Source organism: Ursus arctos, unplaced genomic scaffold (genome assembly GCF_023065955.2).
Source record: "Ursus arctos isolate Adak ecotype North America unplaced genomic scaffold, UrsArc2.0 scaffold_32, whole genome shotgun sequence".
Classification (NCBI taxonomy): Eukaryota; Metazoa; Chordata; class Mammalia; order Carnivora; family Ursidae; genus Ursus; species Ursus arctos.
Genome location: NW_026623008.1, coordinates 777417 through 798689, shown reverse-complemented (window position 1 = coordinate 798689; position 21273 = coordinate 777417). Strand labels below are relative to the sequence as shown.

The 21273-nt window shown below is 44.6% G+C and overlaps 1 protein-coding gene across 5 annotated transcripts in view; it reads left to right on the top strand.

Moving 5' to 3' along the window:
- Window positions 1-21273, top strand: part of GNB1 (G protein subunit beta 1) — a 94265-nt gene that overhangs the window by 32070 nt on the left and 40922 nt on the right. For 2 of the 5 annotated variants that reach the window (XM_026520050.4, XM_048222010.2), the window contains exon 2: window positions 12953-13001. The exons of 1 other annotated variant lie outside the window; for it this stretch is intronic. The gene's annotated coding sequence lies outside the window, so the exon portion shown is untranslated. Of the gene's footprint in view, window positions 1-5532; window positions 11304-12952; window positions 13002-16174; window positions 16271-16998; window positions 17034-21273 lie in introns of those variants that run through there. 2 more of the 5 variants (XM_048222011.2, XM_048222012.2) reach the window with 2 other exon arrangements.

Sequence of the window (21273 nt, the reverse complement as noted above, 5' to 3'; positions counted from 1 at the left end):
TTATGCCTTCCTCAACTAGAAAGCAAGCCCCCCAGCAGCAAGAGTGACATCTTGTTTCCTGAGGAACACCATTGCTTCAGCGCCTGGCATGTGAGAAAGTCTTGGTGAATATTTGTTGAATGAATGAATGTGTGAGCTGGGCTGACAAATATGAACTCAGATATCAGGGCCATTATATCATTAAATCTTTTATCAACAATTTAAAACTTTGATCCACTTTTAGTGATGTTGTGTAGTATGGCTGTACATGTCCTCAAACTGGAGGTAAATATTCCTTTTTACCTCAGTCTGGCCTACACTGGTGCCTGGCACAAGGATTGGCTCACTAAATCCTTTTCTAACAATGGCCATGTAATAAGTGTAGACGTCTGCATGGCTTTACAGTAAAGAGCACTGCGTAATTTTAAATGGCCTGAAGGTATGGAATCTCTGTTCTTGCTTCTTTCCAGTTCCCACTGTAAGTCACAAACAGTTAGGAATATGAGTTAAAGAAACACTTCCAGTTCAGAGTGCTTTCTGTGTTCTGCAGTTTTTTGAGGAAATCTGATGCTCCTGTCTTCAGCCCATACATGTTGAGAACATGTCCTTTTTCTTGACTGTGGGGAATATTTTACTTTTTAAAATTATCTCTGATTCTTCAAGACAAAAATGTATTTGTGTTTCTGGGGTTTATGTTTAAAAGAAATTCTGTTGAAGTGGTCAGGATCTTGGTCCAAATCTGACAGCAGCAAACTCTCCTGGCTTGTTTGTGTACATGTATCTGGCCCTCCTCAGACTTAATGATCAGAGCCCTGAGTTTGGGGGCGGGATTGGGGTACACCTGGGACACAGTGGGTAAAGTGGAGAGCTTTAAATTAGGCTGGGCTGAAAAGTTTGATTTTCTCCGTAGGAGGAGTGTTTGAAGACTTGAGCGGAGGAGTCAGATGTCAGAGCTGTCCTTCAGAAAGATAAATCAGGCAGTGATGTGTAGGGTGGTTTGAAGAGGAAAAGAGACAGCTGGGGGAGCGAGTCAGTCGCAGACTAGGCAGAGATGGAGGCCAGGGGCAGCGGGGGTGGAGTGCAAAGGGTGGGAAAGGGGACGGATAAAATTGAGTGGCAGCCTGGTGGGAAGGGTATATTTAAGTCTGCTTGAGGAGGGTGGTGAAGCCACCATTAGTCCGTTTGGAAAGGTAAGGCCTGTAAAGATAGCAGGAGCTTGAGTCCTGAGAGCACTGCAGTGTTTAGGATTCTAAGAATTGAGTGCAGTCAGAGGAAGGAGAAGTACAAGAGAATGGTGTCTCTTAAACCAGTTGGAGACGGGACTCAGGAGGAAGTGATTAGGTATGTCAGATGTTGCTAATACAGGTCAAGTGAGAGGAGGGCTGAGGTTCTTTTGTTGCCATCATCCAGGTGGGAGACAGACGTAGGGTATGTAATTGCAGGCAAAGAAAACATTCCAGCTTGGAAAGGAAGACAGGTGGAATTTGAGAGACCTCCTCCAGAGACCATTGGTGAAGCCATAAAATGGGTTTGTGTACTTATTTGCAAGCACCTAGGGAATGGCTGCTTGGGCTGGCACAGGTACGGCGTTCAGATCATTTTATTAGAGTTACTTGATTGCAAGAAGCGAACAACTGAAGCTCTAGGTTAACAAAACACAGGAAGAATTAATTATAAGGACTGGAGTGTAGAGGAGCCTGAGAAGGGACAGGAACAGGGATGGCAGCGAGTGTGCCCCTCCTGTGTGTCTGTGGTGCTCTTTCTGCTGTTCAGAAAGCTGTGTCCAGGTTGTGAGGGGTAGCCAGCTCCAGCTTTCAGGTTCATGTCCCACTTCCAGACATGGACAGTCCGCCCCGCGGGCAGTCTCAGTTTCCACAATATTGGGGATAGAGTTTGTTCTGTCTGATTTGAGTTGGTACCTGTTCATGGTCTGGTCAGCTATGACTGGGGTCAGTGGTGGGGAGACAGGCTGTGCAGTGTAAACACACTGTCAGGAGCTGGTGGATCACCCCAAAACAGGTTGGGAGGAGGAGCCATGGGAGTAGCTCCTAGAACAGGTTGTTCATGAGCTGAACAGATCACTCCCCTACCCAAAACAAGTGTCCGAAATAGCAGTGAAGGCAAGGCACAGTCCCTACTTAATAGTCTTGTAGGATACTAAAATAGAAATGGATCAGGAGAATGCAAGGGAGAGTGGTTAGCTGGGAGAGGGACGGCCAGGAAGGGTCAGTGATGTGTCTTTAAGCTCTGATTTTAAGGTTGAGTAATATTTCTTGGAAGAAGGAGGAAGAGGACAAAGAACATTCAGACCTGAGGGGAAAAGTATGAGCAAGGGGACAAGTCTTAATTTTTGTATCTGGTTTTCTTACTTTTTAAAAATTTTATACAGACTCGGGGCGCCTGGGTGGCTCAGTTGGTTAAGTGTCTGACTCCTGGTTTTGGCTGAGGTCATGATCTCAGGGTCGTGAGATCAAGTGCGGCATCATCGTCCTTGTTGTCATTGTCCTCGGTGGTGGGCTCCACACTCGGTGGGGGGGGGGCTCTGCTTAAAGATCTTCCCCCTCTGCTCCCCCACCATGCTCACTCCTGAGTGCTCCCTTCCCCCAAATAAATACATACATAAATCTTTTTAAAAATGTTTAATCTTTAAAAAATCTTTAAGACTCAGTTGTCTTAAAATGAGAATAAGTGGAGCATCAGGGTAAGCCCCTGGTCTTGTCTAGGTCCTGGGCATAACACTAACTGTTTGAACAACTTTGAGCTACTTACTGACCTTTCTTTGTCTTGGATATCTTTTTAAATAATTTTACACATTTTTTAAAAAGATTTTATTTATCTGTCATAGACAGCGAGCTAGTGCACGCTAGCAGGGGGAGCGGCAGGCAGAGGGAGAAGCAGGCTCCCTGCTGATCAGGGACTCCCCTCCCCCACAATGTGGCACTCGATCCCAGGACCCTGAGATCATGACCTGAGCAGAAGGCAGATGCTTAAACCAGCTGAGCCACCCGGTGTCCCTAATTCTATAGATTTAAAATTACAAGGAATGACGACAGTTGATACCTCATTGGGTTACTGAGGGTTAATCAGGTGACTCATAGAGTATTTAGCACTGTAACATCTGGCATATAAGTACTTGATACATTTTAAGGTTGACTAAAAATAATTTAAGCCGTGTCTTCTTTCCAGCTATACTTTTTTTTTTTTTAAAGATTTTATTTACTTATTAGAGAGCAGGAGAAAGAGTGAGAGAAAACACAAGCAAGGGGTGGGGCAAAGGGAGAGGGAGAAGCAGACTCCCCACTGAGCAGGGAGCCCGATGCAGGACTCAATCCCAGGACCCTGAGATCACAACCTGAGCCAAAGGCAGACACTTAACTGACTGAGCTTACCCAGGTGCCCATATACTTTTTTTTAATACTTTTTTTTTTTTTTTTTAAGATTTTTTTGTCTGTTCATTTGAGAGAGAGCACTAGCACAAGCAGGGGGAGAGACAGGAGGAGAAGCAGACTCCCCGCTGAGCTGCAAGCCTGATGCGGGGCTCAATCCCAGGACCCAGGACCTGAGCCAAAGTCAGACGCTTAACCATCTGAGCCACCCAGGCGCCCCTCCAGCTGTACTTTTAAAATCTGGTTTGGTGGCTTAGAATAAATCTATTTAGTTATCCTAATGTAATAGTTATACTCATAAGGCTTACTCATTAAATTGTTGTGACTTCACTGAATGACAGGCGTGGTGACTGGAGCAGTGCCTGACAGACATCTGAGTGCAGCATGGACCGGACCTTCCCATGTGGTTTCTGTATCAGCGAGCACACTGACTGCCTAGTCAACTAGAAGGGACCAAGAAAGAAGTCTTTTCTCCTCTGGACCCTCTGAGTTGAGGATGTAGCATCTTGCTCATTTGTTCCCCTTTTGGGAGGAAATATCCCCTGGTAGCTTCCTAAACTTCATATGTCTTTATTCTGACCTTACACTTGATCGTTTTGTTGAGTGTGGAATTTTTCTTTGGAATTAGTTCAGGACATTGCTCTGTCTTCTACCGGTGTTCAGTGTTGCTTTTGGCAAGTTGGATGTCGTTGACTTTTGGTCCTTTGTATTTCCATCTGGAAACTTGGATCTTAACTATGTTCCTAGTGTTCTGAAATACGACATGTCTGGAGAGCAGTCTCTTTTCACCCATTATGCTGGTCCTGGCCTGTCTTCTCAGTCTGGACGGGCTCAGGTGGCTCTAGAAGGAAGTCAGCCACAAGAGGTGGCGTCTTGTTTGTGCCTCCACATTTCTTTACTGAATTTAAAAGTGCTCTGAGCGTATTGCTGCCTTTTACATACTTTTCCTATTGATGTATTTCTTTGATGGTTCCTTCAAAAACATGTTGAATATTTAGTGGTAACTACTGTGCTTGATGACAAAGTTGGTTTTTTTATTGCAAAATTTGAGCTATTCATCTAGGCAAAACCTAATTTGGGAGAAAGCTGGAGAGATCTTTTCAGTGCTTATTGCATAATCAATACCCTTCTGTAAAAAAATAAAGCATTTCCCAACATAACTCTTCCTTGAAAGATTTACTTTGTCCCGTGTAGAAACTACAGTGAAATGTCAAAAAAACCAAAACTTTTAATGAACACAGAAAAATACAGGATAACTAAAAAAATGACTGAGCATATTTAGAAATTTATTACTTAGCAATTAGAGTCAGCCAAAACTGATGTAGGCACTATCACAAATGTTTATTTATTTATTTTATTTTATTTATTTATTTTTTAAAAGATTTTATTTATTTATTTGATGGAGAGAGAGACAGCCAGCGAGAGAGGGAACACAAGCAGGGGGAGTGGGAGAGGAAGCAGGCTCCCAGCGGAGGAGCCCGACATGGGGCTCGATCCCAGAACGCCGGGATCACGCCCTGAGCCAAAGGCAGACGCTTAACGACTGCGCCACCCAGGCACCCCTATTTATTTTATTTTTTAAAAGATTTTACTTAGGGGTGCCTGGGTGGCTCAGTCATTAAGCGTCTGCCTTCGGCTCGGGTCGTGATCCCAGGGTCCTGGGATTGAGCCCCGCGTCAGGCTCCCTGCTCAGCAGGAAGCCTGCTTCTCCCTCTCCCACTCCCCCTGCTTGTGTTCCCTCTCTCTCTGTCTCGCTCTCTATTAAATAAATAAAATATTTATTTATTTATTTTTAATTTCTTAAAAGATCATGACCTGAGCTGAAGGCAGACGCTTAACAACTGAGCCACGCAGGCGCCCCCGCAAGTGTTTAAATGTGCTTCTCACATCCCCTGGCATACCTTCATTATAGCTGTATTCACCCCACACTTTGTGGTTGAGATAGCAGCTTCAGTGTGTTCTTAGATTTCTCAGGGCTTGAGAAAAAGTAAGTATAAATGTGAGATTCTAGACGCATCACTCTATGAAGTCGTTGCAGAGCGTGAGTCTGGAAGTCTGGCTGGTATCGCTCACAGGCAGGTGTAGCACCTGAAGACAGTCGTCGAGGAACCTCTGGGTGCACAGTGGAAGCAAGGCAGAGAGCCCCAGCTTGCTGTGAGAACGGGGCGCCGGAAACTTCCGTAGCTGTGGGGCACGGTGTGCTTTCTGCTCAGAGTGAGCCGGAGACTGTGTGCACAGCACAGTGTAGCACACTAGCTTGTCGGTGAGTCCTTTGTGTGCGCTCTCAGATTCCAGGGCCCCTTTTAATAGACATTCATGTTCTACCAAAATAAAGCGAAGGCACCCTCACACTCAGGCAGCTTGCAGTCCCCGACATCGTCCTGTGAGTCTGAATTTTGAGCACAAGCTGGTGGTTTGCTTTTCTGCCTCACGTCCAGCTTGCAGCAGATGTGGAAGAAGTTTCTTTTTTGGGCAGTAATCTGTGAGAAAAATGTTTTGGCGTGAAGGTTAAGGCAGCTTACCGTGGGAGCGGTCTGAAGCCTGTGGCTCAACCGAAGACTGGCTGGACCTGACTGTCCACACCACGCCTCATGGAGGGGGAGGTGCGCCGCTCTGCCCTGCAGACCCCGCTCACGTCTGTTGCTGTGGACCTTCTCTGGTGCTCAGTAGCAAAGAGTGGGACACACAGAAAGCGGGCTGTTGTCCAGAGGTAAATCAGTGAAGCGGACTTGGAGGTGACCCAGATGTGGAAACAGTTGGATGGGGCTTCAGAATAACTATGGTGGCCATTGATTTACATTAGAAATCAGTAACAGCACACTGCTGGAAAATCCTCAAATATCTAGAAATTAAACGAGTCAAAGATGACATCATAAGGGAAATTTGAAAATACTTTCATTTGAATGAAAGTGAAACAAACACCTCAGCATTTGTGGAGCTCAGTGCAGTGCCACCGGGGCTGTGGTGGAGTGAAGCGCGATGTAGAAACAATGAGGTCTCAGCCAGCTAAGCTTCCGCTTTCTGACGCCAGAAGGCACGTTGAACACAAGGCAAGCAGAAGGAAGAATTAATGAAGGTAAGAGGCGAAATCCATGAAAGTGAAAACAGGTACAGCAGAGAAAATCAGTGACGCTGAAATTTGGTGTTTTGAAAAGAACAAATTGATAAATCTCTAGCCAGCCTGAGAAAAAGAACACTGAAGCACTGTTAAAAGGAGGAAAAATTAAATATGAAAATTAAACATGAAATATTGATTCATCTGGTTTCCACAGTGACCTTAGAAACAAATTGCACTCCCTGATGGTGTCAGTAAGTCACGAACACATGCTGTGCCCAGTTTCCAGGCTACTGAAGAAGCTTCTCGGGCTGGGGGGGCAGGGGTGAGTTGAGAGTTACACACACAGTAATTTCCTCGATTGATCTGTAGGTAACCTCATCTTTTGTTAGATAAGGTCAAGGGCATTTTAAAGAAACTTGATATATATATTTTTTAAGATTTTATTTCTCTATTTGAGAGAGAGAGGGAAACGGAGAGGGAGTACGAGCAGGGGGTGAGGCAGAGGGAGAAGCCGACTCTCCGCTGATGCAAGACTTGATCCCAGGACCCTGGATCATGACCTGAGCCGAAGGCAGACGCCCAACCAACTGAGCCACCCAGGCGCCCCTATATTTACTTTTCATTGACCTTAATATTCTCCTCCCCCCTAACTTTTAATTTTGAATAATTTTAATTTTGAAGCTACAGAAAGTTGAGAAAATAGGGCAGTGAACATTCTGTGCCTTTTACAAAGTAGTTTGTAACTTCTGGGGGGGTCCACATTTTCCCCTTCTCTCAGTGCTTGGTTTTTTTGTTTTTTTGTTTTTTTTTTTTAAGATTTTATTTATTTATGTGACAGAGACAGCCAGCGAGAGAGGGAACACAGCAGGGGAATGGGAGAGGAAGAAGCAGGCTTCCAGCAGAGGAGCCTGACGTGGGGCTCGATCCCAGAACGCCGGGATCACGCCCTGAGCCGAAGGCAGACGCTTAACGACTGCGCCACCCAGGCGCCCCTCTCTCAGTGCTTTTGGTGAACCATTAGATTGTTGCAGATGTCATGATACTTTTATTCCTTACAACTCCAGCCTAAAGTCCCAAGGACAAGGGTATTTATTCTTTTATGTTTCCATAATAATATCATTATATCCCAAACTTTTAATATGGGTTCAGCAGTGCCTGATCCAGTCCACATTTAAGTTTCTTCAGTGTTCCCCCGAATGTCTTCATACTCTTTTTCACATTCAGGATTTAATCAAATTCATGTGTTGCATTGTTTGGTTATCGTGGTTCCTTAGGCTCACCACATCTTGAGTAGTCTTCCCACCTTTTGTGCCTGTCACGACATTGACATTTTTGAAGAGTTCAGGCCAGTTTCTTGTAATGTCTCACATTCTGGATTTTTATAAGTGTTTCCTCATGATTGGATTCAGGCAAAACATTTTTGGCAAAAATGCTCCATAGGTGACCAATACTTCCCATTGTATCGTATCACAAGATACCTAATGTTGATTGTTCCATTCTTGGTAATACTAAGTATAATCATTTGATTAAGGTGGTGTCTGTCAGATAATAACTTTTCCTTTTTATAATTAGGAAATGATCCACGAGTGACGCTTTCAGACCTTCTGAATATCTTACAACTTAACATACTTTAGCACCTTTGCTGATCTTTGCCTGTGTTTGTTACTGCTCCAGAGGCCCCCAAACAGTAGTTTTCTAGGTCTGTCGTTCCTTATGCATCGATTTGCATTCCTTTGTAAAGAAAAACTGTACCTTTCCTCCTGTTTCTGTATTTTTTTATTTGAGTGTTATTGTGTGTATGTGTGTGTGTTTCAATAAGATACATTCCATTTTACCCTCAGATTTTTCTTAATTTGGCTAGGGGACTCTTTCACATTATTATTTCACCTTCTTGTTTAGAACATCTTTGTACTAGAGAATTATTCAGAAGTGAATTTACTTTGTTTCTTACAAGCTGCTCAGTCCCTCATGCAGAACTCTGAAGGCTGGATGTGTTCTGGAGCTCTGCCTTTTTCAGGGTTTAGAAAGATACAGGGGTGTATATATCACCGAGGCACACTACCTGCAGTGAGGTTTGTAGTCAGACACCTAAAGCTTCTGATAAAACATGACTGCCCGCACTGAATAGGGTAAGGACTAACGAATGCCCTCATGTCTGTTCTGCTCTGGTTTTGGGGTCTCAGAATTGCAGGGAAGTAATATTCTTTGTCTTAGGGTCGTGTTGATACAGAAGAAATCATGCCCAGCAAAGGTACCTTTGCCTGATTTGAAATTTTAATGAAACCAGTAAAGGAATTCTTTAATATAATTTTTTTAAAAGATTTTATTTATTTGACAGAGACAGCGAGAGAGGGAAACAAGCAGGGGGAGTGGTAGAGGTAGAAGCAGGCTTCCCGCCGAGTAGGGAGCAAAGAAATTCTTTAGATATGTCTCAAGAGGATTCAGTTTTTAGGTTTTGAAAAATATTAAAGTAACACTTATGAATACTAGTATTTGATACTTAAAACCTAATGATGTACTGGAATATGTATAAAGTTCATCACAGTAGTATTTAATGTCGCTAAATTAACAACCCTGTTGAGTCCAACATAGGCTCAGCTGATTTTTTAATGACTCTTTTTAAAAAAGATTTATTTATTTATTTATTTATTTGAGAGGGAAAGAGAGTGCACGTGCGCACATAATCGTGGGGTGAGGCGTAGAGGGAGAGATAATCTCAAGCTGATTCCGTGCTGAGCGTGGAGCCTGACGCATGACCCTGAGATGACCTGAGCTGAAACCAGGAGTCGGACACTTAACTGACTGAGCCACCCAGGTGCCCCTTAGCTGATTTTTTCAAGAGCCTTCAAAAGGTACCTGATCTTTGAGATAATAATTCCATCTTCGGAAATCTGCTCTGAGGATTTTAACCAACAGTCCCCGTTGCTATTGGGCATCTCAGTTGAGTGAGCCACGATGCCCACAGTCACTGAGTCCACCACACCTCCCTCCTTTTCTTGTCAAGTGGCCTTTCCCACATTGGCACATGTCTATCCATCTGGCCTCTAAGGCAGGGGTCAGCTGCATGCTTGGCCTTAGCTCTTTCCTTCCTGAGCCTTGGAGTCCCGTCCTGGCCGTTCACCTGTGGCACAGGTTGTCGTGTGCATGTTTCCAGGACTTTGTGTGGATCAGAGGCCTGAGTGAAACTAGCTCTTTTGATTTTTATTAGTTCAGCTTGTATGGGTAGAACTCCTCTCTTTTTTCCCCCTCTGTGAATCATAGGACAATGTCCCATGATTTCCCCCCCCTGGCCTGTGAGACCCCTGTGGGCAGCTAGGCTGAGCATCCCTGTTTTGACTTGTGTTCTCAGCATCCGGCACACTGTCTTACTTCCTGGGCATTAAAATGTATTGGAGTGAGTGAATGGATGTTCAGGGGATTTGATCCATAAATCACTTAAATAAAGCCAACGGGCAGTGTTTGAGGTGTAGCCAGAGGCAGCCTGAGACAGTGCTGGGAAGAAGGGGTGTAGTGTGCAGTGGTCTGGTCCTTTGTGAGGGAACACTCTGGAAGCTTTGCACATGTCAGCTGGCATAGGTAGACTGACCTGCAGGAGACAAGAGGGAGGCACCGCAGGGTGCCTTCTAGCAGAGTCACCTCTGCCAGGAGAAAAGGGTTTCAAAGCAGCAGCGTCGGGGTGGGTGAGGAGTTGTTCGTTTGGGTTATTAAAGATGTTTGGTTTGCTCATAAAATGGATGAGACATTTATTTGTATTGACTCTGTTAAATCTATGATTTGAATTCTACATATTTTAAATTTTTACTAGAATTGGCTATATAAACTCTTAACCTTTTTCTTGAATTTTATGTCTATAGCTTCCCTTATTTTCCTTAACTTCCCTTATGGATCGCTTTCTAAAAAGATGAAAGAAAAATTCATAGTGTACTTATGTCCCCCCCTTATTTCCACTTCTACAGCGACACCCTTCCCTTGTAGCCAGGCTTCAGAGTAACCAGGGAGGGTCCTTCCCTGCCTGCCCTGAGAACCATCTTTTCTCACAACTGGCCAGGCACTGCTCCCCTGCCCCCTCATGGGCCCTAGACCCCCGTCAGCCAGCCTCCGAGATCTGTCTTCAGTCTGAAGATGCACCTTGCCTCTCCACTTACTTTTGCCTCCAGGAGGCAGAGTAACATTGTGAAACTTAGGCTTTGGTTTTGTTAAATCCCCAGTTTCCCGGTTTTCTGCACGGGTGATGCTTGCCCCTGGTTTGGATCACGTTAGTGTGTGTTGCTATCTGGGACAGTGGTCTTGTCCTCCGGGCTGGGTAGTCAGAAAAAGAGCCGCACTTGGGTCTGATTTTTAGCCAGAAAAGAGTCGGGATAGCTGTACATGTGAATCTAGGCTGAGGCGGTTTGATAGTGGTCTCCACACCCTTTCTCCCACTGTGACCATGCCTGTAGGAGCTGCACAGTAGACAAATGCTCATGGGGGGTTGGCTCCCCATTTTCTTCTTCCAAAAAAAAAAAAAAGAATACGGAACTTTTAATTTTGTTTCATGCCTTGAGCCACAAGACAGCCTAGGTATTTGAATTAGAGCAAAACTATGATACATTTTTCCATTTTAATTTTTTCCCTCCTCTCTCTTGATGTGGGCAAGTACCTGAAAGGATTTGTATTTGGAGATTGGGATAATTGTGACAACCGCTTTGAAGAAGCTCTTACCTGGGCTCATAGTCTTCCCAGGGACATCTGGTGGTGTCTGGAGACAGTTTTGGTTGTCCCACTGGGGAAGGGGGTACTGCTGAACATCGCACAGTGGACAAGACAGCCCCCACCACAGAGAATGATCCAACCTAAAACTCCAGGCGTGCTGAAGTTAAGATTACCGGCTTTTAAACTCGGTAATTCAATGGCAACGTGTGTGTACACTCCTAAGAGCTCCCCTCTGAGGGTTTGTGAAAGCCAGTTGGCCACCTTTCGCTGATTCATCTCCAGCTTCTGCTTCCATGCCCACTGATATGGGTGTTCTTTTAAGTACCTTTCATGGCATATTTTATTAAAGGAACCAGTTTAACATGAACAGTGTGGTGGCATTTAGCACGTTCACTGTGTTGTACAACCATCACCTCTATCTAGTTATGGAAGATTTTCGTCCTCCCAAAGGGAGCGCTGTACCTGCTGAGCCGTGGGCATCCCACATGCACGGACACAAAGCCCCTGGCAACCACCACATTCTGTCTCTCTGGATTTGCCTCTTTCATATGAACAGAATATTTCATATTTCATATAAATATCCCATTTCAATGGATATTTCGTGTAAATGGAATCATACACTTTGTGATCTTTTGTGCCTGGCTTCTTCAGGTCGCATAATGTTTTCAGGGACCATCCACTGTAGTGCGGGCCAGTGCTTCCTTTTCGTGACGCGTAATATTCCATTGTGTGGCTGTGCCATACTTTGTTTATCCATTTATTTATTGACGCACACGGAGCTCTTGCCACCTCTTGGCCATTGTGAGTGGGGCTGCGTGTGTGAGTACCAGTTTTCAGTTCTGGGGGGTATATGCCTAGGAGCGGACTTGCTGGATCAGATGGCAAATCTGTGTTTAACTTTTTTAAGAACCTCCACACTGTTTTCTTTCCATACGTACTTTCATTGACAGAAAAACTTGTGCTTGCTCATAACATACGCAACATAATTCCAGAGTAGAACTGTTTCATTAAATAAATGCCTTAGAATTCACAGTTCAACTGGGGGACATTTCAGTTTGTTAATACCTCTCCTGACCTCCAGACTAGATGTGTACCTGGGAGTTTTAGGCACACGAGATAGTGAATCCATCAACAGGCAGGTGATAATCTGTGAAACATCCAGAATGGGACTTCTCACACACAGTTTAATTTGGAGAGATCACAAAAGCCTATTATAAGTGTTTTGAAACTTAGTTTCTGAGAAAGAACAAGCAGATACTCCAGAAGAAACCTAGAATTAAGTGTACTTTGGTTCTGGCTGCAGTACTGGGAGAGGGGAGTTGGCGGCTCTTCCAGAGGGCCTCCGGGCCACCAGGGCTGGGGCTGGTGGTGGGAGTGACCAGGGAGTGGGTTGCTTGCTTGCCCCTGTAGACCAGCCACACTTGGAAACCCGCCCAGGTCTTTTGAGATTCAGATGCGTTCCTTTACATGTCTAACGGCAGAGTCTGGGTAAGAGTGCTTTAGAAGTTAATTGTGGTGATTGTTCTTACCGTTACTGTAGTTTTTCTAGTTAACAGGTTCTAAGTATGCCTTCCTCGGGCGCCGTTTGGTTGGGTTCAAGGTATTTCCCATGAGGCATTGCTAAGGACTTTTTTTTTTTTTTTTTAATTGAAATTGGAGTTCTTTTCCACCCTGAAAAGCCAAGTACTAAGTTAATACAAAGTACTAAGCGAAATGATTTGGGGCAAGAAATGGTGATAGGGAAAGGATGGATTTATATGCTCCTTCAGATGTATGGGGTGTTGCTTGTCGCAGCCTGAATGCAATGCATATATAGCCTTTTCTCTGTCTGTTGCAGACAATTTTTCATGCATTGGAGACCAGACCAGAAGCACTTCTGAATTAAGGTAATGTTGATGTCATTGATCCTTGTCAGTTTTTAAACCACGGTGTTTAAATTTCTTCAGGGTTTCTTATTTTAATAACCTGGTTTTTGCACAGTTTTGTCCATCTCTTTTTTAAGCCCATAGTGGTTTTCAGAACAGATTGTTCCTGAGAAGCATGTTTTTTTGAAAGGCTCTGTCCAGTGATCAGAAGGAAGAGCTAAGGTCTCAGAGATTATGGTTCACATTCTGGACAAGAGCAGAATTTCTCCAACTTTCTTCATTAGAAAGCAGAAGAGCCCTTTTTTCAAATCAGATCTTAGTTACAGTACCAGTCATCATGCAGATAAAGGTAAAGCCACATGATTCATTAAAAAAATCCCTATAAATTTGTGTGAAGTGGGAGTGCTAAAGCAAATTTGTCACATAGTCAGGGGTCAGTGAATCTGATTGAGGGTACACAGTTCTTTGTGTAATTCTTACAACTCTAAGTTGAAAGAATCTTTTAGAAAAGATTTTATTTGAGAGAGAGAGAGAACACGTGCTTGCATGTGCACATGGAGAGAAAGGGGAAGGGAAAGGGAGAGAATCCCAAGCAGACTCCTCCCTGGCCCGGGGCTTGGTCCTACGACCCTGAGATCACAACCTGAGCTGAAACCAAGAGTCGGATGCTTAACAGATTGAGCCACCCAGACAGCCCAAGTTGAGAGAATTTTAAAAAGCAAAACTAAATTAGGGGCACCTTGGTGGCTCAGTTGGTTAAGTGTCTGCCTTTGGCTCAGGTCATGATCTCAGGGTCCTGGGATCAAGCTCTGTGTCGGGCTCTCTGTTCAGCAGAGAGTCTGCTTCTCCTTCTCCCTCTGTGCTCACACTCTCTTTCTGAAATAAATAAATAAAATCTTTAAAAACAAACAAGAAAAAGCAAAACTAAATGAAATGACTTCATTGCTTGAACGTTGTCCCTATGCAGAAGGTAAACTTGGCGCCGTAGACAAAAATTAACTCATAGACTTTAAATATTCATCCTAAATAGAAGACATTGAAGATTGTTAAGACTTTGGGTTTGGCAGAGATTTCTTTTCTTTTTTTTTTTTTTAAAGATTTTATTTATTTATTTGACAGAGACAGAGATAGCCAGCGAGAGAGGGAACACAAGCAGGGGGAGTGGGAGAGGAAGAAGCAGGCTCATAGTGGAGGAGCCTGATGTGGGGCTCGATCCCAGAACTCCGGGATCACGCCCTGAGCCGAAGGCAGACGCTTAACCGCTGTGCCACCCAGGCGCCCCTTGGCAGAGATTTCTTAATTATGACATCAAAGATACAATCCATAAAAGAGAACATTTATAAATTAGACTTCGCCAAGATTAAAAGCCTCTGCTCCTTCAAAGACATTAATGTTAAGAAAATGAAAAGACAAGCCACAGGCTGGCAGAAAGTGCTAACATGTGATGCATCTTAGATGACTTGTATAGAGAATAAGTAAAGAACTCTTAAAATTCAATGTGAAGGAAGCAGGTGATATCAACAGACGCTTCACCAGAGAGGAGAGAGAGAGAGAGAGAGAGAGCAGATAAGCGTGTTTGAAAAGTTGGCCAGGGCGCCTGGGGGGCTCAGTCGGTTACGCGTCTGCCTTTGGCTCATGTCATGATCCCAGGGTCCTGGGATCGAGTCCCGTGTCAGACTCCCCGCTCAGCGCGGAGTCTGCTTTTCCCTCTACCCCTCCTCCCTGCTTGTACGCCCACTCTCTTACTCCCTCTTGCAAAAATAAATAAAATCTTTTAAAAAAGAAAGAAAGAAAAGATGGCCAGAATCATTAGCTGTTGGGAGATGGAAATTAAATCCATAAGGAGACATAACTGTCCAGCTCCTAGATGGATCAGCAGGTGATCACATCGAGTGCCGACGAGAACGTGCAGGAACTGGGCTCTCAGGCATTGCTGGTGGGGGTGGAAAATGGTGCAAGCACTTTGAAAACAGTTTGGCAGTTTCTTAAAATGTTAAGCATATGCCTACCATATAAGCTCCCTTCTCAGTGTGTCCCCAAGAGAAACGAAAGCAGATGTCCACATAAAGACTTGTACATGCAGCAACACGGACGAATGTCATAATGACGCCGAGTGAGCAGAGCCATACCGTAAGAAAGTACATACTGTATGACTCCGTGTGCACACAGTTTGGGAAGTGCACACTGGTGTGTGGTGACAGAAAGCAGATGAATGGCGCCTGGGGGAGGGGGTGGGACTCCAGAGGGGCACGAGGACACTTCTGAGGAAGATGGACATGTTCGTGTTGAATTGTGTTGGTGGTTTCAGAGATGTGTACATGTGTTAGGTATTAAGTTGTACATATTTATTGTGTGACTTGCACTTCAGTGAGGATATTTTATGTTTTAAAAACTAAATGAACAATGAGAAAGTGATGTGAGCAGGTCTCATCTGTGCCTGGTGGAACCCCCTGGATTTCACTGGTTGCCACTGTTAATTGTGTTCTTGATTTTTGCCTGTTCCGCAGACTCTGGGCAGGAAGTCTGGCAGGTGAAGGAGGAGGTAATTTTCTTAAATCATTTCAGGCTAAAAAATCTTGCTACTACTTTTACAAGTCCTGTTTAGTGAGAGTTTACTATAGTCCAGTCAGGTTTTAAAGGCCTTACATGACTTCTCATTGATTCCTCATAGCATGTGAGGTGTGGGTACTGTAACCGTCTCCACTTTCACACCAAAAAGCAGAGGCAGAGAGAGGTTAGGAACTCAGTGGAGGCCACCTGTGATGAGAGGGTCAGGACTGGGACCCTGGATGTGCAAGACCCAAGCACCTTACAGCCACACTGCCTCCAGCCGGCTAGTCCTGCTCAGGTGGGCTGGATATGCAGAGGCCAATAAAAACAGTTTCTGTGGGAAACCCAGTAGTGTGCCTCATAGTTTGCAGGAAGTAATTGTAAGAACAGATTCTATGATGGAGTGCAAGTAGCATAGCAGGGAGCAGAGTCTTCCCTGGAACTTGGGGGTGAGAGCCCCTCAAAGGTGCTTGAGGTCGTTCCCTTCATCACGTGTGTGGTTGGTTTCCTGTTCCCATCACCCTTCCCTGCTGGACCTTTCTTCTGGATGTGTGCCATTTGTTTCTTAGACCACATTAATTATGTATGAAGTTTGGCCCTGAAATAAGTGAAGTGTGACTTCTTGCTTGGCCTCAGCAGGTCTGCAGGACTTGGGCTTATGGAATGATTTTTGATCACATAGAATGTGCTGGGTTCTTTGCTCCACCTCTGGAAGCAGAAAGATGCCATAGGCTAACAAGGTGAGACACAGAGGGAGAATGTGATGCAACATGTGGGTTTTCATGGCGCACCAGACATAGGGTTCAGGAGAAAGGCTGGTTGGCCATTTCCTGTGATTCCAGAGGGAGAGGTAACCTCAGTGAGGGTAACTCCTACCTGCTCTCCAGCGCTGACTCATTCTGGTCTTTCCATCCGGTTCCCTGAGCTGCCATTCCGCAAGTACTTTACAGTCTCCTACCCCCATTGCCACCATCTGCTGGGTGGGTGATTGGTCAGGCAATGTAAAGGGGGTGATGCATACAACTGAACAGATGAATGGGAACCACGCCTCTCCCGATTTCTGACTGCGGGGACAGGGATTGGCTTTGTGGAGGGAGAGCCTGGGTTCCTGCTCTTCTAGAAAGATGCTGAAGTGAATCCCCTGAACTGAAGAGGACCTCCCACAGGAATGAAGAGGGGAGGAAGGGTTCATGCTGTGCTGGCCACTGAGCCACACGTGACTGAGGAGCACTTGGAGTAAGACTGGTCCAAATAAAAATGTAAAATGCACACTGGATTTCAGAAACTTAGTACAACACATGAACGTGAAATACCCATTTATATTGGTTACATGTTGAAATAGCATGTTTGATATATTGGATTAAATATACTATTAAAATTAATGTTAACCTATTTCTTTTTACTTTTTTAATATGGGTACTGGAAAATGAAAACTCCATTTGTGGTTCACATTGTTTCTGTTGGACAGCACCGGCGAGCTGATTGGATGAGACATAGGAGCCTGTGAGTGTGGGGGTGGGGGGGATGTCCAGATACTCTTATCCCTGATGAGTGGGTTCTCCTGAACTGATGATATTTAGCTGGAAACCAATTTTAAGATGCTTCCCTTACAAATGGAGAAACTAAGATCTCTTTCCCCTGATGGAGATCTGCAACAGGAAGAAGAAAGTTCTCCACACTGTCCAGGTCAGAAGGCTGTCTTGAGGTTTGAACTTCTGTTGCATCAGTGTCAGAGAGCTTGCCCTGGTGGGGTGGGGTGTGGGTGCAGGTGACAAGGAAGTTAAGTGTATTTTTATGGTCCTGTGAACATTACAAGCTAGTCAGACTGCTTACGGCACCTGACGGGCAACTCCGAAGGTAGCCTGCATCAGAATGGTGGCCTTGCCATTTGTGACTCCATCCATATCTCTTGTTTACCATGTGGACAATTGGTAGGACCTCTTCCTGAGATGGTGAGGACGCAGTATGTGCTCCTGAGTCACAGCTGTGACCTGGGAGTAGATTGTAAATCCCCTTTTCCTTCTGAAGTGGTTAGGTATCCAAGTGGTGAAATCATCGAGATTTTCTGAGTCAAATCCTTAAAAGGACATTTGATTGTCACTCTTTAGACTCTGGTGCCTGAGGACAGGGAGTTTGTGTTTTTCACCACAGTGTCCTCTGTCCATGGCAGGTGCTTAATAAGCAGATGTGAGTGAATGAATAAGGTGTTTGTAGAGCAAGGCCAAGAGTGCTGCTGAGAAGAGAAAAATTCTACTTCTTTGGACTCAAACTGGACATGACGCCTGATCAGAAAGCAAGCAGGCACCATCTGTTCCCACTGCAACAGAAATGATCTGATGGTGAAGAATCACAGAGCTGTTTAGTGAAAATCAAGTCCTATTCAGAAGAAATTAATATATATTGATGAGTATGAGTCATGCTTTTGGTTTCTGTAATTTTGGGGGAAGGTGCAAGCTTCAGGCTGCCTGAATTTACAATTTGCTTTGAGAGGAACAGCTTAGGGTGGCCCTGCTCACCGAGACGTTGGCTCCTGGTATCAGTTAGACCATCTTTCACCACTGTCAGCAGGATTGTATTTATACAACCTGTACATATGTGTTTCTGCTCTCACGGCTTGCTTTTCAAACCGTGGAAAACCTTGGCCATTGCCTTCAGGTGAAAAGGAAGAATCAAGAGGCCTTAGAGGGGAGCATAAGGGCAGCCTGGGCACAGGCGGAGAGAGTCTCCATGGATGAGCTCATATATACATCTGGCTCTGGAAGAGGCACAACAAGGCGAGCTATATATTGGGGGAGGAAGGGCTGCTAGAAGATGAGGGACATTTGTCAACGATCAGGAAGAGTGAGAAGAATATCCCTAGAAGCTCCTGGGCAGAGACAAGCCGTCATCGTCAAGTTATACTTTCTTTGGCTTCCTGGGACTTGCAGGGTGGGTACCGTGTAAGAGAGTGAGGCTGGAGCTGGGCACAGGTGGTCTCTTTATCTTCCCTGAGTCTCAGCTCACTTGGGCTCTGTCAAGGGCTGGGAGGTCCCCAAACGGTCTTCAGGTTCCATTTGGTGTTCTGTCAGCTAGAAATATGAGGTGGACGAAGTTTCAAGTTCTTGTCTAGTTCCAGAGTTTAAATAAGCCTGAGTTTAAAATTATTTAGTACGATAGAGAATAACAAAGTGCCTTCTGGCCTCTGGTCTCGGCTGCAGAAGTGAGATGATGAAGGGGATGCTGTTATTTGGAAAGTCACAGTAGAATACACACGTCGTGCCACTGCTGTGGCTCTGAGTCCTGCCACCTTCGGAAGTCAGCCTGTGGCAAATGGGGCTCCTCTGCCACACGGAAGGGACCTTCACTGGAGTGTCAAGGCTGAAGGATGAAACTCCGTCTGGACCAGTCAGACAAGGCACCGCGGATCGGCTCTGAATTCCATGAAGGAGCAGCACCTTAACCCAAGAGGACAGCTGCCGTAGCACCCAGTTCCTCTTAAGGAGTTCAACGAGTAGTTGCACAATAAGTGTTCTTGTTTAAAAAGAAGTTATTTAGGGGCACCTGGGTGGCTCAGTCAGTTGAGCGTCTGCCTTTGGCTCGGAGGTCATGATCCCAGGCCCCGCATCGGGCTCCCTGTTCCGTGGGGAGTCCGCTGCTCCCTCTGCCTGCTGCACCCCTTGCTTGTGCACACTCTCTCTCTGTCAAATACGTGAATAGACTCTTTAAAAAAATAAAAATAAATTATTCAGTGCAATCACAGGATACAGTTGACCCTTGAGCGACAGAGGGTTTAGGGGCGCCAACCCCCCACTTTATGCAGTTGATAATCTGCATATAACTTTTGAGTTCCCAAACACTTAACGACTAGGAGCCCACTGTTGACCAGAAGCCTTACTCATAGGTCAATTAGCACACTCTGTATATGTGTTGTATACTGTATTGTTAGACTAAAATAAGCTAGAGAAAATAAAACATTACTAAGAAAATCACAAGAAAGTGAAAATACCTTTATAGTACTGCACTGTATTTTTTTTTTAATTATTTTTTGTATTTGTTGATTTTAGAGAGGGAGAATGGGCAAGTAGGGGGAGGGGCAGAGGAAGAGGGAGAAGCAGACTCTCCACTGAGCAGGGAGCCCGACACGGGGATCACAGCCTGAGCTGAAGGCAGATGCTTAACCCACCAAGCCACCCAGAGTGTTTTAATATGTTCTGAAGTATAAATTCTTTATAGAAATTTTTAAATGTGGCATTGAATAGTAGCCTGTCAATAAATAACTTGCATGTGTAGGTAAAAATAGTGCCTTCTGAGAAATGGTCTTAAAGGAACCTCAGAATTTATAATTTTCAATATTGCTACCTTCTCAATCAAGCACATCTCTGTGTATAAGGAAGGGGGTAGGGGTATCTTACAAAAGTGATTTGTCTTAGTTTTGGTCATAAGAGAAACTGTGTGTTCTATGTCTGTCTGTGGAGCTGGATTGCTTTCTTGGTGTTGCCGGGTGCATGGTTGATTGTTGTCAGACAGTAAGTTCTTTTTGGTGCACATAGCCCTATTATGACTCCTCACTTGAACACTGGCAGAGAGCTGGGAGATGGAGGGCATGCATGTTGGAGTGGGGTTGCAGCTGTTCACAGGGCAGCAGGCTTTTCCACTGGATTGGTGTTGGGGCTGAGCAGGGACTTCTAGAAGGACACGTTAGGTTCCCACAGATTCAGTTTGAGTGTGAGTGGCATTTGGCTGTTAGTGACTTTATGAATTATCTGTGTAGGTTCCGTTGTCATTTGAAAAGTATAAGAACCTTTATTTTTTTTTCAATATTTTATTTATTTGACAAAGAGAGAACGAGATGGGGGAGGGTCAAAGGGAGAAGCAGACTCCCCACTGAGCAGGGAGCCCAGTGTGGGACTTGATCCCGGATCGTGACCCGAGCCGAAGGCAGACGCTTAACCGACTGAGCCACGCAGGCGCCCAAGAACCTTTATTTTTTAAAGGTAGCAAATTGAAGTGAGTGAGGCTCCTCTTGTCTTCTAGAATGTCAGCTGGGGACCCTGGGCGGTCAGACCATTTTTAGAGCTAATAGGTGTGTGCAGCATATGTGGAGATAGTTTCTTGTGTCTTATTTTTCTGTTTACAGAACTAACATGATTGTTGTATGAATTTATTTCTACTGAGGATGATTAAATTTTTTATGTTGTGCTACTGTTTTAGGGGATGCACTTTAAATGGGGTTAAATAGTAGTTAAGAAGAAAGTTATACTGCATTGTCCATACATGTAAAATGTACGACGTAGGAGTCTCTTGTGTGTGCATTATCTAATAATAAGCCACTTAACCAAGTAGGGGGCTGTTGAAAATTTGCATCAGAAAATTGAGAAGCAGGAAAATCTGAGGAGACATCCGAGATGTTGAGGGCAGGCTATTTAAATACACTGCATCCTAATAGAGTAATTTTCAAATAACATGTAAAAGTTTGCCGGATCGCTAAACCAGAGCCAAATGAGAGCGTAACATGTGATCGCATTTCCTGTCTGCATCTTCATTACCATCTGGTTCCCCGTATAAAAACTAGTCATCGTTTACTCTTTGCTTCATTGAATATCCTGGTATCTGCTACTTCGTAGAAGCTGATTTGGTGGTAATATATCATCAAAATGTAATATTAATTTTTATCACTTTTGAAACATGAATATATAAGCCTCCAAGGTTGACCATTCAGTTGTTCAGACAAATTTGGAAATTACTGGGATTGAGTCCTTCTCAC